At 43.1% G+C, this 16,157-nt stretch overlaps 1 protein-coding gene and 1 long non-coding RNA gene across 4 annotated transcripts in view; both read left to right on the top strand.

Annotated features, from left to right (window-relative positions):
• The first annotated feature begins 715 nt into the window (after window positions 1-715).
• Window positions 716-2,136, top strand: LOC117693582 (uncharacterized). Its single transcript, XR_013105760.1, has 4 exons — window positions 716-840; window positions 942-1,060; window positions 1,241-1,304; window positions 2,005-2,136. It is a non-coding gene; the product is annotated as an uncharacterized LOC117693582 (long non-coding RNA).
• A 2,022-nt stretch (window positions 2,137-4,158) lies between these two features.
• Window positions 4,159-16,157, top strand: part of Pls1 (plastin 1) — an 89,626-nt gene continuing 77,627 nt past the window's right edge. For 2 of the 3 annotated variants that reach the window (XM_034484524.2, XM_034484521.2), the window contains exon 1: window positions 4,159-4,278. The gene's annotated coding sequence lies outside the window, so the exon portion shown is untranslated. Of the gene's footprint in view, window positions 4,530-16,157 lie in introns of all 3 variants that reach the window. The other variant, XM_034484525.1, reaches the window with a different exon arrangement.

Below are 16,157 nucleotides of genomic sequence, written 5' to 3'. Positions count from 1 at the left end.
AGCTTTACCAGGTCAGCTAGTCTGGCCATCCTGCTTCCTTCAGAAATCCTCTGTCCCTACCTGTCCCCCAGGCTGTGATTACCAGTGGCTGTTGAACCCCACCTATATTGGCTACCCTGCTGGCTGAACTCCAGGCCTCAAGATTTTGTGCAGCAAGTACTCATCTCCCCAGCCCCCAAACAAACAGACAAACAAACAAATCAAATATATTTTACATAAAAAAGTTTTACCTATAAGTGAAGATCATTTCTTAGGGTTGTTATATATATATTCTATGGGAAAAAACCCAATATTTTGAAGTGCTTAAAATGGTGACTCAGACTAAACAGGAGCCAAATAACTCTTAGCTATTATTATTTTATAAGAGCAATAGAAGATATAGAAAATATTCCCACTTCCATATTGGTTGATAATATTTCCTTCCTAAGCAGCAACTAGGATACATGTTTGAACCTAATTCATGTGATAGCAAATATTCAAAATTGGGAATTTTTCTAGAAAACATGGAGCATACGGTGTAGTAGTTAATCTTGGTCATCAGTCTGATTGGATAGGGAATCAACTGTAAGGATCCGCATTTCCTGGAAGTGATTAACCTAGATGGGAAAGCCTCCCCCTAAGACACGCCTCCTCCAGTGAGTGGCATTGGGAAAGCCTCCCCCTAAGACACGCCTCCTCCAGTGAGTGGCATTGGGAAAGCCTCCCCCTAAGACACGCCTCCTCCAGTGAGTGGCATTGGGAAAGCCTCCCCTAAGACACGCCTCCTCCAGTGAGTGGCATGCAGATATAAGGAGACCCTCGCAGAGTTGCTTCTCTCCTGCCTGACCATGCCGCTTGCTGGTGAGTGTTTCTGCCCTGTAGCTGCCACAGCGCTGCCATTCTTTTCTGACATCAGTTCTCAGCCTCTTTGCAGTGTGGATTAAAGAACAGCTTCTCTCCAGGAATCCTCCAGAAATCGAGTGACCGATTGGGACTGCTGAGACTTCCAGCCTTGGGGACAGGGCTCTCAACCTCTCCAGTGTGTGGACAGCATTTGCTGACTATTCAGAATACCCAGGAGGTGTTGTGCAAGCCTGTCTGCTAAGTGTCCTGTATAATATATGTTCAATCTATTGGTTCTAGGGAACCCTGATTGATTTTGACATGTTTACTACAAATCTTTAATCTGTACATTTTTAATTAGATTTATGCATTTTACTTCATGTATGGGTATTTTACCTACCTGTATGTCTGTTCGCAGTGTACATGCTTGGTGCCTATGGAGGTCAGAAGGGGCATCGGATCCTCTAGAACTGGAGTTACAGGTGATTGTGAACTACCATGTGGGTGCTGGGAATCCAGGTCCTCTGCAAGAGCAACAAATACTCTGAACCACTGAAACAGCTCTATCTAGGCCATGGTTACTATAAATACAATATACTTGTGCTTACGAAGTAAGGCTACTCAGTGAATTCTTGCTACTGAGACCATTATGTCAGTCACTCCCCTCTCCCCTCAGTATGTGTTTATTTGAGATAGGATATCACGTAGCCCAGGCAGGTCTGGAATTTGCTATGTAGGAGAGACTGGCCTAGGATTCTTGATTTTGCCTTACCTAAAAAGAACTGGGATTACAGGCATGATTTTAATTACTTTTAAATGATTGATCTTTGAATTCTCAGTAGAGTATGTTTATCAAATAAGATCTGATATATATATATATGTCAGGTATATATATTGAATGAGAGGCAGGGTCTCACTATGTAGCCATGGCTATTACAGAGCTCCCTATGTTCTAAGGGCTGGCCTTAAACTCACAGAGATCTTTATCTGTCTGCCTCTGCCTCCCCAGTGCTGGGGTTACAGGAATGGGCCACCATGTTTATAAAGTTTCTTTATGCCTATGTCCAAGCTGGTCTTCCATTGTTATCCTCCTGTCACAGCTTTTCAAGCTAGGCTTATAGGCCTACCTCACTGTTTGTTTATAATTATGTGCATTTCTAATGTTATACTTTGCCATTTTAGGTTTGGGAGTAACTTCTGCGAAATACTTTGGTTTTTATCATCAACAAGTTGCATCTTGGGACTAATTACTTTTACAAATGATTTAAAACTGATTATTTTACCTTCCTTTAGGGGAATGAATTTCTTTTGTCTTCCCTCCAAATCAAGTGATGTCATATTTGGGTTCTGCATTTCTTTATGGACTTATCAGTCACTATTTCACTACATATATAGAATATGCATATATTTGATTATCATTTCCAATTCTATTGGGCAATAATTTATATAAAGTGAATTTTACATATTTAAAGTATCTATTTTAGCTTTGGTACTTGGCTACACCCAGCAAATCATCATAATTATTAATAAAGAGAATGTCTGTATGGCCCTGAAAGATTCTCATTGTCTTCTTGCAATTCATTCTTTCTCCACCTCTGGCTCAGGCAGTTACCGACTTTGCTTTTGTCTTTATAAAGGCTTCATAGAAATGAAGCTTTACACTATACATTTTCTCTCTGGTTTCTCCAGTTCAGCCTAATGATTTTGAGATTTATCTATTGTAGGAAGCAAATGAAGTCATAAGATAATGGGCTTGACCATGTCAAGGACCCCAATGCCTCAGCCCTATGGAGGTGGCAAAGCCTTCCCTGGGTCAGGACAGGCTCAGAGAGATGGCCACGCCTTCCTCTGGACCATTTACAGGTGTTGATAGTGTGAGCTGAAAGCATCACCATTGCTTTCTATCCCTCCTCATGTTTGCTGCCTGAGGACTGCTTTCCTACAGAGAGTGCTCCACCGATCTCCCACTGAGATTCCCTATGCCTGCCTCCTTGTTCAGCTACATGCAATAACTCCGCCTCCCTGGCCAGCTGTACATAATAAACTGTACATAATAAACCACTTCCGGGGACCCTGTGACTTCTCCATCCTGGAGTCCAGACCATCCAATCTCAGTTTTTTTTTTTTTTTTTTCTGTCCATTTGTGTCTGTGTGCTTTCTTTTTCTTCATTCACTCCTGGTATAGGAGGATGTGGCAATCTATAAGTGAAGCACTTAAGTAGGTCATTCTCTTTTAGTACCAAGTAGTATTCCATTGAACTGATGTAGCACATTTGTTTTTCATTCACCCCTTGACATTCGATTCCTTCCAGACTTTGGCTATAGAAAAAGGAAGGAAGAAAGGAAGGAAAGAAGGGGCTACATTCGTACTCAAGTCTTTATGTGATCTGTTTTAATTTATCTTGGATAAGAGCTAAGAATGAAATGCCTGGGTCATGTACATACATGTTTAAGGAAATATTTTGTGTGGACACAATTCCTCTTGTAGATCTGAGCTCAGACAAAAACCGTTAAGTTTATTGGGCTTTCTGGGTTATGGATTTTCTAGGCATGGAGAAGTCCTTATCTCACTCCTCGTTGGCCCGACCAATTCTTTTGGACTTTAAACAGTTTCAGTCTACTTAAGTCACATTCCTACTGGCCTGGTTGCTACCTGTTCTGCATCAGTTCTGGACTACTGGGCTAAGGGCCACATAGGACCTTAGGTCAAAGTGCAACAAAGGTACCCTGCACACCTGTGGATTATGCTAACAGAAAAGCATACAAGAACCCTTGAAGCAGCATTCCATTTGCTTGACTCACATGTTGTCGGAAAAAGATCCCACCTTTGTTTGAGTGTGGGCTTTGGTTATTTATTTTAAACAGGTGTGGCTGTTTACTAAAGAGGAAGAATTACCTGGATTCTCCAAAAGGGAGAAGGATGAGAGAAACGGTTTTACTTTAATAAGTGTCTTGTCTTTTGAGCTGTGGTTTTCAAAAGTGGTACGCATACTAGTGTTCTGAGAACACATTAGAAACACACAGACACAAGACGCGGACACTCTGGGTTTGAGAGCTGTTTGAACACCTCCAGGTAATCCCGATGCGCCCTTGTTTGAGAATCACGGTGCTAAGCTAATCAGGGGTGCAGACATTCGTAATTAGGTTGGGTGAAGCATGAGCAGCAGGGATAACGCCCCGGCAGCGCGGGTCCACTCCCCCACCCCCATCCCAAACCTGCAGCCCCAGCAAGCCTCCTTTCACCTGACTGCGAAGGTCTGCCGGCCTCTCCCCTGGGTGCAGCAACTAAAACCCGGCAAGTGGATTACAAGCGTGCGGGCGGGGGTGCGGGACGAGCATGCGCAGTGGCGCGAGCACGGGCTAGGAGGCGGGTGAGAAGTAGCCGCAGCGGAGCCGAGCGGAGCACACCAGCGGGCGCGGGGATACCGGACAGGAGCTGCCGAACGGCCGCCGCAGGTACCAGGGACCCGGTACCTGGACGCGCACGCGGGCGCGGGGCAGGAAGGGGAAGCCGGGCAGGAAAGCCAAGCTTGACTTAGCAGCGCTCCGCGAGGGCTCGGGGTTCCTGGGCGCGGGCGTCTCCGACACCTGCGGGCGCGCTCCTGCCCTGCGGCGGAGTCTTGCGCTCAGGTGTGAAGTCCTGTGTGTAGCTGCTTAAACCACAGCCCAGGAAGCGCATCGTGATACCCTGCGTCTAGGAAGGGAGGGTACTAAGTTTTCTGTTTTAAACTTTGCGTGGCTGTGGGAGAGGTTTTCTGATCCATTGGTGGTTCTTTTAAGTTGTGTGACTGCCGTGTTTGCCTCTGGTGCATAGGCTCCAATAGGGGCAGAATGAAATTGCATCTGTGTTTGCTGGATTTTCCTGGAGCTCTGGGGCCTCTGAATACAGCGTAAGAAATGTCAGTCTTCGGGGAAAGTGCCAAGAATTTTGTGCGGTTCGGCAGGGTGCATTTTCGAGTACAAGCTTTAAAAATTAAAAAACAAAACACGGAAACCTATTTTTCAACATTATTACCTCCTCGCCTCCCATGCTTCAATGGGTAGTATTGAAAAGAAGAAAATAAACCTTCCTGGTTATTTACATTGTGTGGCTTATACGGACATTAATTCTACCCCAAAGCTGTATACTATATGGGGCCAACGCTGAACATTTCTTGGAGGAATGTGAAATCATAACTAGAATTTCAGAATGAATACAGCAGAGACCGATGTTTTGGCCCTACAGAGGTGAAGCAAGGGCATTTAATTCCACTCCCCCACCTCTCGTAATCAACTCCTCTTCAAACTTAATTCATTAGTGAAATTCTATAGGAAAGTGTTAAATTTGTGATGTGAGAGGCACATGATTGTAGGAAGTTTAGGAAACCCAAAATTGAAGTTGAAGAAGAAGAAAAAAAAAGAGATCACAGAAGACCCCTCCCCCCTCCTCCCTTTATTTTCCTGCCGTGATGAGTGTTTTAATGGTAGAAATAATATACAGTTGGTCTGGTTTTGTTCCGAGGGACCTTTGAGGTCAGCCAGTTCAGCTGCTTCAGTTTACAAATGAGAAAGCTGAGACCAGGGAGGTTAGATGACTCCCTATGCCCGCCCTCGCCCCCTCTGGGCAAAGCTGGGCCTGGGAACCTGGTTTTCTGATTTCAGGGATCTCTTTACTGTGCCTCTCTGATATTCTTCTTGCTGTGGCTTAGATGATTAAACTTGCTTTCTCTTCCAGCTTCTCCTGCTCAGTCTGATTGAGGCAGGACCAATTCACAAAGGCCCACACTTCTCAAGCCTCACTGATGGGGTTGCAGTTCTGGGAACCAAACCCTGTGCCCTTTCTCACCCCGAATGCTTGCTTGTTTCCCTCCCAGTTTGAGCTCAGGTGTAGCCTCTTGGTAGTTGCCTTTGATAGCGGCAGCCATGTGTAGCTCTCTTTCCAACCCCAGCCCCACAGTATTTTATGACTTCTGTCCATGCTGCCGGTTCTCCCCTTTGGATACAGCTTCCTGAATTATAGCTTAGAACACGCCCCTATTTCCTGACTGCCGAGTTGTTAGGTGTGTAAGCTCTGGATAGTGTATGACTTAAAGATCCCACCCAGTACTAAGTTCAAACTCATCTCAGCTGCTGTTTGCGGGAGGAGGGACATTGCCGGGGATTTGGTGTGCACAGGTCTGTGATTCAGGGAGTTCACCTTAGAGCAAACAGTACAAGAGATCAAGACGACAAAAAAAAAAAAAAAAAAAAAGCAAGTTGGAGTGTGGAGTGATTTCTGAATTCAGAAATCACAGATTGGGAGCCCTGGAGATGGAGTGAAAGCCCTGGTGTTCCCTAGGACGTGTGCTAACTGTAAATGCAGAGTGGAGAATGCAGATTTAAGAAATGGCAGGCTGGGGCAAAGGGTCCGTGGTGAGACGCTCTGGCTGCTCTTTCAAAGGATCTTGGTTTGATTCCCAGCACCCACGTGTGGCTCACAGTCACGTGTGACTCCAAGTCTAGAAGATCCAATAGGTTCTTTTTCTTCCTCTGGCACCCAGCACACACCTGGTGCACAGACATACACACACTTCTACACATAAACACATTTTAAAAAATGATGTTAAGGCCTCATGTGGCATCCACCTGTCATCCCAGTACCCAGTAGGCAGAGGCAGGAGGATCTCTGCCAGTTCAAGGTTCATCTGGTTTACATAGTGAGTTTCAAACCTGTTTCGAAACAGAAAACAAACAAGAAATTATGTAAAAATAATAATGTGGTAAAAAAAGATTAGGTGTAGAGGAGGGAGAGGTTTTCGAAAATTCTTCTTCCATGATGGAAGTATTGATAATGGGTTTATAACATCTTTTTAAAGTCTTACAAGCACTTGCCATTGGAACACTGTTTCTCCTCTGTGTCTTACTGTTGTAGTTGCCTTCTCATTCCAGAAGACGAACTCTTTGAGAGACAGCCATTACACTTCATCCTCAAATGAGGATACCGTTCAGATACTCAGCAGTTACTGCATGAATAAATGAATCCTGTTTTGGCATGAGGAAGGTGGGCAGTTGGGATGATAAGCTACAAGATGGTACTTTGTCTCGACCATAACCTCACTGCACAAAGGAGGAACTCTTTGTGTCATTGGAAGGAATGAGAGACAGAATCACTGGCCAATTTGTAATCAAATGTATGGATTTGAGTTGAGGTGGGTGTGTGGGGTAAGGCTGGGGAACTGAGGGTCTGTACACATGGAAGTTGAAAAGAATCTAGAGAGATCATTGCTAGCTTTGTTTATTTAAGGTGGAAGGAAAAAGCAGGTTAGCCCAGAGTCTTTGGACAGTGGCCTATTCTAGGCTCTACTGTGCCAGAACCATGCTCTCACAGAGAGTAACACTGACGACTGGTCCTTTTGAGCCAGCAATATGTGGACAGGGTGAGATAGAACAAGGACAAATTGTGATCAGACTCTGCCTAGAAAAACAAAGCAGAAGGCAGCCATGCTAGACCTAAATTCTAGTTCAAGAAGTGTTTGGACTGTACTTGTTGGCGACTTGGGACCGATGCTGGAAATGGCTGCTTTGCAAATCAAAACCCAGTCTTTCTGCTGAGCTATGCAACAAGGAGGAAGCAGTTGGAGGGCACATTCTCGCCCTTGGCCTTATATGGCATGATTCATCACTTCATTTTTGACAGGCAGTCACATAGCTGGTCTCATAAATGGCTAGGAAGGCCAGGCCAGAAGAGCTTTCAGTGGTCAGCAGCAGAGAAGTGAAGGGCTGGCCAAGTCAAGAGAGGTTATTAGGTTGAGATGAGCCAGTTAGCAGAGCTCAAAGCTCAAGGGTTGACCTCAGCACCCCATAAACAGGGTGCAGTACCACAATCCTGTAACCCCAGTACTCAGGAAATAGAAGGATCACAGTTTTACTTTGAGGTCAGCCTGGTGGAAACCCTGCTTGGGTGGAAAAGAGAAGCTTTTTTTTTTTTTATTTTTTATTTTTTTTTATTTGAGACAGGATTTCTCTGAGCTGTCCTGGAACTCACTCTGTAGATAAGAGACAAGGCTGGCCTCAAACTCACAGAGATCCACCTGCCTCTATCTCCCAAGTGCTAGGATTAAAGGCCTTTGCCACCACTTCCTGGCTAAGAATTATTTTAAATTTTTTAAGATTTATTTTATGCATACATACATACATACATACATGTGCTCATACACCTGCATGTCAGAAGAGGGCATCAGACTCCATTATAGATGGTTGCGAGCCACCATTTGGTTGCTGGGAATTGAACTCAGGACCTCTAGAAGAGCAGCTGCCAATCCATCTCTCCAGCCCCCAATTATGGACCACTTTAATTTTTTAAAGAAACCATATTAGACAAATTGTCTACATTTGAATGGATGTGTGATGTATTTAAACATGCCCCAATAGTAAGTATAATTGTACATGGTAAGTTAGAATTCACTATGGCCTTGTGTAAGATGACTATGTTATGTGGCTTTCTCAAGATAACAGTAATACTATATTAGTATTTTGTTTCCTAGTGTTTTCTAAACACCAGACAAATTAAACCTTTACAAGGCATCCTATGAGGTAGATTCAAGTATTACCCTCATTTTAAATAGGAGAAAAATGAAAGGTGAAATGATAAGGATTATCTGTGCTAGGTCACGTGATCGGTGTGTGACTGAGCTGAGATTTGACCCTAGGACTGCCTGACTTCAGGCCTGGAGAGCTCAAATAATCAAGTCTCTTTATCTGTAGAGATTCTAACAGCTGCTTAGAATGGCCAGAGGCCATGATGTTCAATATTCCATGAGCATGATTTTGAGAAAGCAAACAATACTAATGGAACTTTCTGTTATTTATTTATACTTAGTCTTTTTTACTTAGTCACTTTTGCTTTGAAGCATTTCTAGAGACAAGGGACAGCAGTCTTTCTTTCTTTCTTTCTTTCTTTCTTTCTTTCTTTCTTTCTTTCTTTCTTTTTTTCTTCTCTGCATGAAACATTAAAAGAGCCTCTGACTGGCCACGGCTTTCTCTTGGGTAGAGCTGGGTGAGTGCAGGGTAAGAGCAGTGATCCATACGGTGGAGTTGTGGGTAAAAATTCATCTGTGTAAGAACCTAGCAACCTCGGATGATCCAGTTTGTCAGAATTGTTCTTTTTCCTGACAGAATTCTTTTCTTGAAGCTTCTCGATTATGTGTGGGTCTTAGTTTCAGGCCTAAGGTTTGTGTTCACAAACCCCTAGGGAAAATCCTTACATGAAGTGTGTCTTCATCCATCCCCAAGACTGAAGGGGCTGGAGAGATGGCTCCAAGGTTAAGAGCACTGGCTGCCCTTCCACAGGACCCTGGTTCCATTCCCAGAACCACTGCTGCTCACAACCACCTGGCACTCCAGTTCCACGGGATATAATGCCCTCTTCTAGCCTCCTCTGGCAACAGGCATATAACTCAAGTGGTGCACAGACATACATACAGATAGGGAGGAAGGAAGGAGGAAGGGAGGGAGACTGGAGAATGCTGTGTGCTCAAATGAGCTTTGAGTAGTTGGGCACAGATGCTAAGGGCAGTTGAAAAGCAACTGAAGGCCTGTTGAGTCCAAGATCTGACCACATGTGATCTACTAAGTTACTGATGAGGAAATGTGTTCTCCTGATGAACCACCAGCCCTCTCCTGAGAACCTCAAAAATGGAAGCCATTTTATTCCATGAAATTCCCTAGAATTATTCTGAGTGTTTTCAGGGCATTTAACTTGAGGATGAAGAAGGCCCATTGGTGTCTGACTCCACTTATGGTTGTTTTAATATGCAGCGGCTCACAGTGTCCAATAGTTTGGAGCTAACATTTTATTGTGGGTGCTGAGGGAAACTGGAGAAGGAGAAAGAGGTCTTTGTGCTACAGCCGTGTTTATTGGTTATAAAATGATTGCTTGTCGGTTGCTGGGTCCTTTGCTACTGTATGAGGTCACATGATCATCCTGTATGAGGTCAGCTTTGATCATTCTGTTTCTGTTCAGCAGGCCTGTGTTTGGAAAAGCCTGTAAGTGTGTGCTCACAGCTTCTGTGAAAGCAAGCTGTTTTTATTATTTCCTATTAGTTAGATGGGTGGATGTTCTTTCCTCTTTTTAGAAAATATTTTTGATGGGATCTAGAGATAGCTTTGTTCCTAAGTCCCCTGTGAAGAAGGACTTTATTTAGTCTTTATAGTAAACTGACCAACTGATGGATCCAACCCTGGGGCCTTGTGCTTGCAAATTTCTACCATTGAGCTAAGTCCCAGCCTTACAAACAGGGGAGTTTTGTTGTTGTTTTAAATTTTAGAGTAAACTTGTTGTAAGAAAAACTACAAGAATACCAGGAGGCTAACTTATTATAAAGGCATGCTTTCTTTCAAAGAGCTCAGCTGGGGCCATCAAGATGGCTCAGCAGGTGAAGGTGCTTGCTGTTAAGATTCACTACCTGAGTTTAGAAGCCACAGGGTAGAAGGAGAGAACTAACTCCTGAAAGTTGAGCTCCTACCTATACACATTAAAAAAAGAAGGAGAAAGGAGAGAGAGATCCAATCTGACCAGGAAGAAAACAGGAGGAACCATAGTTGTTTTTGATAGTAGAATAGATACATGGTTTGGTAATGTAGAAGAAAGTGTGTATGTTATGTTGAGGGTGGGAATTCCTTCATGACAAAAAGCTCAGGGGGTTGGAGGTGTGTTTAACTAAAAATGCTGAAGGAAACCAATTTTATTATGTTATTAAGAAACAAAATCTTAAGTTGTTGAAAGATACAGATCCAGGAAATAACTTGTTTCCTTCCTTCCTTCCTTCCTTTCTTCCTTTCTCTCTCTCTCTCTCTCTCTCTCTCTCTCTCTCTTTCTTAACAAAAAATGATAGAGCCTGGGGATATAGCTTGCTTTATCCTGATAGGATGCTTGCTTGCTTTGCATTTATTTCATAAAGCCCTGGGTTTGATCCCAATCAATGTATAAACTGGGTGTGGCCATTGCTGGCCTGAAAGCCCAGCACTGAAGAGATAGATGGTAGAGAATCAGAACCTTACTATCATCTTTTGCTACATATCATATCCAATTCAAAGAGGCTATCCTGAGCTACTACATGAGACATTGTTTTCAACAACAATAACATCATTACAAAACCAGTAAGGGACAGTACAAAAGTCCCTTCAATCTTTTGGAACCATGAAGTAAAGGGTTTTAGGAATATTGCCAAAATAGAACTAGGATTAAATTTAAGACATTATTGTTAGTTATTCTTGTACCAGAATCTTCTCATCAGATCCCCGTCTCTCCACTTTATGTGGTTTTCAGCTATTCTTTACTCCATAGATAAGTCAACGTGCACAGACCCCCCAATTGGAAGGGCCAGAGTGGAGGCATTGCAGTGTGTGGCCTAAAACCAATACCAGTCAAGCAATTTGAATGCCCTAGCTGGTATGGGCAGCATTTACATGTCGTTCCCATAGATGGAACAGATAAAAATATTCAAATGAAAGGAAAGATTCAGAGCTGATTCATTTATGGTGACCGACTAATAACATGAGTAAGCTCTTTGACTTCATTTCCCTCTCTGTTCTTAAATGCTATGTTTTATAGTTATATTGATTCTTTTTTTCTCCATTTTTTTGTCCTTGATGATAAATATCTACTTACTGTGTACTGTTTATAGATGAAAATCAATGCAAACTAGGGTTTTGAGGTTTGATAAATGAGTCTGTTGAGTGTCTTGATGCTGCTCATCAATAATTTGGTGGAAAGACAATATCAGGTTAGTATATAATTGAACCCGGAGCCTGATATCAAGTTAGTGTTTATAACCTCTGTGAACGAACCAGAAATTCTCAGGTTCTGGCGCTCTTCCATCAGAAAGCTCATTCAGATTTTATTTTATTATTATTTTTTTTAATCTTACAAAGACCCTGTTTCTTCTATCTTTCCTTAGGTTTAGTTTACTGTGGCACCCATTTGGTCCAGGGGATATTTTTTTAAGAGTGGCCCAGTTCTTCCAGAGTTTGAAGTATTATCAGGTCAGTGAGGTGCCAGCCGTGAAAAGCAGCTCATAAAATCCCAGAGATGCAGTGGTTGCCATGCAAGTGAGCTAATATTGGAAAGAAAACTGTAATAGCAATTTTCTTCATTACCACCCCCTCCCATGTGCATGCCTGCAAGTGATGTGTGCATGTGTGTGTGTGTTGTGTTAAAAACAGAGTCTCATATAGTTTGGGCTGCCCTCAAATTTGTTATGAAGCTGAGGCTGGTCTTGAACTCTTGACCCTTCAGCTTTAGCTTCCAGAATGTTGTATGGCTAAGGCTGATCCCTTCTCTTTCTTTTCTCTTTTCCTTTTTAGATCAAGCTGGCTTCAAACTCACAGAGATCCAAAAGTGTGTGCTACCACAGCCCTGCCCCTTTCTTCTTTCCAGTTAATACATGCTGTTATGGCATTTCTATCATGTGTATCATTAGAGTCAGCTACATGCTGTTATTCATTTTGTGTGTATGCGTTCATGTGCCACATGCTTCTACCATGTGGTGCCTGGTGGGGCGTGTCAAACTCAGGTCTTCCAGCCTGGCAGGAAGTGCCTTTACCTGCAGAGCCATCTTACCTCATAGGCCTCCTTATCTTATTCTTAAACAGCCAATTTAACCCAAAATTATTATTAGTGGGAAAACTCTGAAAAACCTCTCACTGTTTAATGGTCCATCAAAAGGAGCCTCTAGGCAGGTCAAACTTTGAATATGGGAAATCAGTTGGCCTGTACAAGAGAAGTCAAAGTCTGTGGTTGTTTCTGAGCCCAGGAGAAGAGACACCTTCAGTTAGTAATGGTGACTGTGAAGGAAGCTAAAACTGGAGATGTGAAGGAAAGGCTTTTTATTAATAACTATATATTTTTATGTGTGAATTTGCTACCTTCTGTTGATAAGCAGCTACTATTTTGAGAATGACCTGCCTACCTGGGGTTACCTAACTTGGAAGTGGCAGAGATCAAATTCATATTGTGTTTTTCAATTTTTTATTTGGAAAAAAAATACTGAGGTTTATTAATGGGATCATGTTGATAGCCAGATGTATATGGGAGGACTCCATCTAGAAGCATCATATCTCTGGATCTGATGCTTTTCTAGTCACTGTGTCTTTTTCTGACTAGAGGAGACAATTTCTATATGAAATTTATATTTGATATTTATAAGCTTCTAAAATGTGTTCTGTGGTTAGCCTCAGCTGTGGGGCTTCTTAAGTGATTTCTTTGTGGTCAAAGGTGCCTATAGTAACTGCTTTCTCAGCTCTGAATGCCCCTGGACGATGCAATGGTGTGTGTTGATCTTTGGTATGGAGACAGGGGTTGGTTGCATCTCACTGGCATTCTTTTTAATCACACTTTTTAAAAGGAGATGAAGGGAAAGAGCTGGGTGTACGGACCTGAGTGACATGGTGCTTACACTTGAGACCGTGCAGTGGAGGGAGCAGACACAGGACTGTTAGTGACCATTCTCTTGCGGTGAAGTGACACAGTGACCAAGGCAACGAATAGACAGAAGCTTTTAATTTCTTGCCTAGTTTCAGAGGGTGATTGCGTGATCATCATAGTTGGGGAACACGGTGGCGGGCTGGCATTGTGCTGGAGCACTTACTGAGAGCTTACATCCTGATCCACAGGCAGGAGGCCAAGGGAGAAACTGGGCCTGGTGTAGACTTTAGAAACCTCAAAGCCCACCCTTAGTTGACACACCTTGTCCAACAAAGCCAAAGCCTTAAACAGTTCCACCAACTGAGAACAGATCCTCTCATGTCCCAGCCCTGTTGCAGCTGTTCTCACTTAAACCACCCACAGGGACCACTGCCTGTGACATGCTGTGCACAGGGAGGAACAGCCACCAGGAAGAGCAAAGGAAGGAAGGGGACTTGGGTAGAGGAGAGGTAACTCTGTCCAGGGGGTTAAGGAAAGAAAGCTTCAAAGTGGAGGTTTTCTGAAAAAGTGTAAGACAAAAAAACAAAACAAACTAAATACAGAAAAGGCATTTGGTGAAGGGATGGTGGGGACTGGGCATGATGGGGTCAGGAAGCTTAGGACAAGGACCTGGAAGGCAGTGGTTCTAGGATTTTCCTTGCTAGGGGCCAGGAATTCCTAAAGAAGACTGGTTCCAAGTTCCTTCTTATCTTCCCTCCTTAATGAGCCTGGTCAATGGAGTGAGTTCCAGGACAGCCAGGACTATACAGAGAAACCCTTGTTTGGAAAAACAAAACAAAAAACAAAACAAAACAAAACATAACCACACAGAACCCAAAGAGGGAAGTGCAGTTTCCCTGGTAACTGTGACAACTAACAGCTTCAGGTAACACCATAAGCAAAAGCTCAAAGCTGGCTGCTTCCTGAGACTACAGGTATTTCAGTGTGTTCTGGAATATGAACAAACATCAGAAGCAGCTAGGTTGTTAAAAACAAAAAAACAAAACAAAAAAAAATAGGAAAAGAAAACCATTTCTGTGTCTTAACTCTGGAGTTTATGATTTTTTTTTAAGAAATGTTTTTGATTTGTCTTTGACATTTCATACTTGTAGATAATGTATCTTGATCATAACCAACCAAAGAATTTACATGTTAACAAGTTCCCAGATTATGCTGAGGCCGATGGCCAGAGAAACTTACTTCATTTCTGTTCAGCTTTTGTTGGCAGCAGTCCCATGGTTCTGGCCCCTCTGTGATATCTTTGGGTCCTCATTTCACTTGGGGGTTCATTTTCAGTTTCACACAATGGCCTCTCAGGGTTGCCTTATAGAGACTATTGGCCTGCCACACCTTGATTGGTAGCTTTCTAGGACCATGGAACAAGACTTTATGACTCTGGAGGAGTCAAGGCTGAGTGGAGCCTGGCCCTTTTGCATGGTAGCTTCCGTGTGTGACCTGTGTGACCTGTGTGACCTGAGCCTGAGGAACACTTTGCTATGTGGCTGCTTTGAGGAACAATGAATTCCTTAGGCCTCTTGAGCTCAGCTCTCTTTTCAAATGAATTTGTGTTCCTTAAGTTTGGAGTCTTGGATCTGTGAGGTCTTGCCCCTTCCTGTTTTCCCAGTGCACAGGAGGGGTTCTCTTAATGGTCACAGGTGTCCCCAGCACTTGCCTTGGGTATAGTTTTAGAATTTTTTTTGAGCTCCTTTTCTCCACAATCTGTAGATTTTTTTTTTTTTTAATATCCATTGCCATACCTGTTCCTTTGCACCATAGACCCAGGTAAAACACCATGGGTAATGATGCTGTTACCGACAGTGTTACCCAGGCGTGAGTTTTCCTTTGCACCAACAAAAGCAGCTGAAGAGAGGCCATGCCTGCATGTGAATGAAAACTCCTCGAAAGGAATCTGTCACTGATTGGCTGATTAGAATTCCAGGACTGTCTATAGGCTAATTATCTTATCTTTGGCTAAATTCTGGCCCTCCAAAACAGCCATCGTTCATTTGTCCCTGTGTGTTGTGACAAGAGGAAACAAACAAAAAAACAAACCCCCTTTAGAATCTGTTGACTTAGAAGGCAAATAACTTCTACAATCCAAAAGCTAAGAACACCATCAGACAGCATTTTGAGCCTATAGGAACGATTCCTGCCTCTCGTTGTCAGGGTACCTACAGACAAGTGGGTCCCTCTAGCCATGTGAGGATTTAATAGGAGGTACCCTGTTTTAAACTACACTTGTCTTTGAATAATACAGTTTGAAATAGCACCTAAAGTGCTATATATAGTGTATATATAAAGTGTATATATAAAGTGACTTAAGGGCTTACACAAATAATTCATTACTAGATGTTTCTAATAAAAATATGCAAGCTAGTAAGAGGACAGCTGGTTATAATTCCAAAAGACACAAATCTCTCTCTCTCTCTCTCTCTCTCTCTCTCTCTCTCTCTCTCTCTCTCTCTCTCTCTGTGTGTGTGTGTGTGTGTGTGTGTGTATGTTTCCTGTCTCTAAAATATATATTTTATTGTGGGATTGGCAAGATGGCTGAGAGGGTAAAATGTTTGCTGTGTAGGCCTAGTGACTTGAGTTTGATACCCAGAACATACCATTGCACCTAGTGCATGCATGCATACACACACACACACACACACACACGCACGCACACGCACACACACTCTAATAAGTGCAATTAAAATGTAATGTATTTTAGTGAGCTCACCGTTCTTTTTGGTGCTGGGAGTTGAGTCCAGTGCCTCCATGATAGCCGCTGAGAGGTGGATGGCCTCAGCATTGAGATGCAGTCTCACACTCTTACTGACTCTTTGGAGACTATCCTAGTAGCAGCACGAGATTTTGTGTGGCCAATTTCTACCCTACAATATGAGTTAGCCCTTTGTCCTGGACACCCACA

This window comes from Arvicanthis niloticus, chromosome 21 (assembly GCF_011762505.2).
Source record: "Arvicanthis niloticus isolate mArvNil1 chromosome 21, mArvNil1.pat.X, whole genome shotgun sequence".
Taxonomy (NCBI): Eukaryota; Metazoa; Chordata; class Mammalia; order Rodentia; family Muridae; genus Arvicanthis; species Arvicanthis niloticus.
The sequence above is the reverse complement of the archived record's forward strand: the minus strand, read 5'-3'. Positions and strand labels throughout refer to the sequence as shown.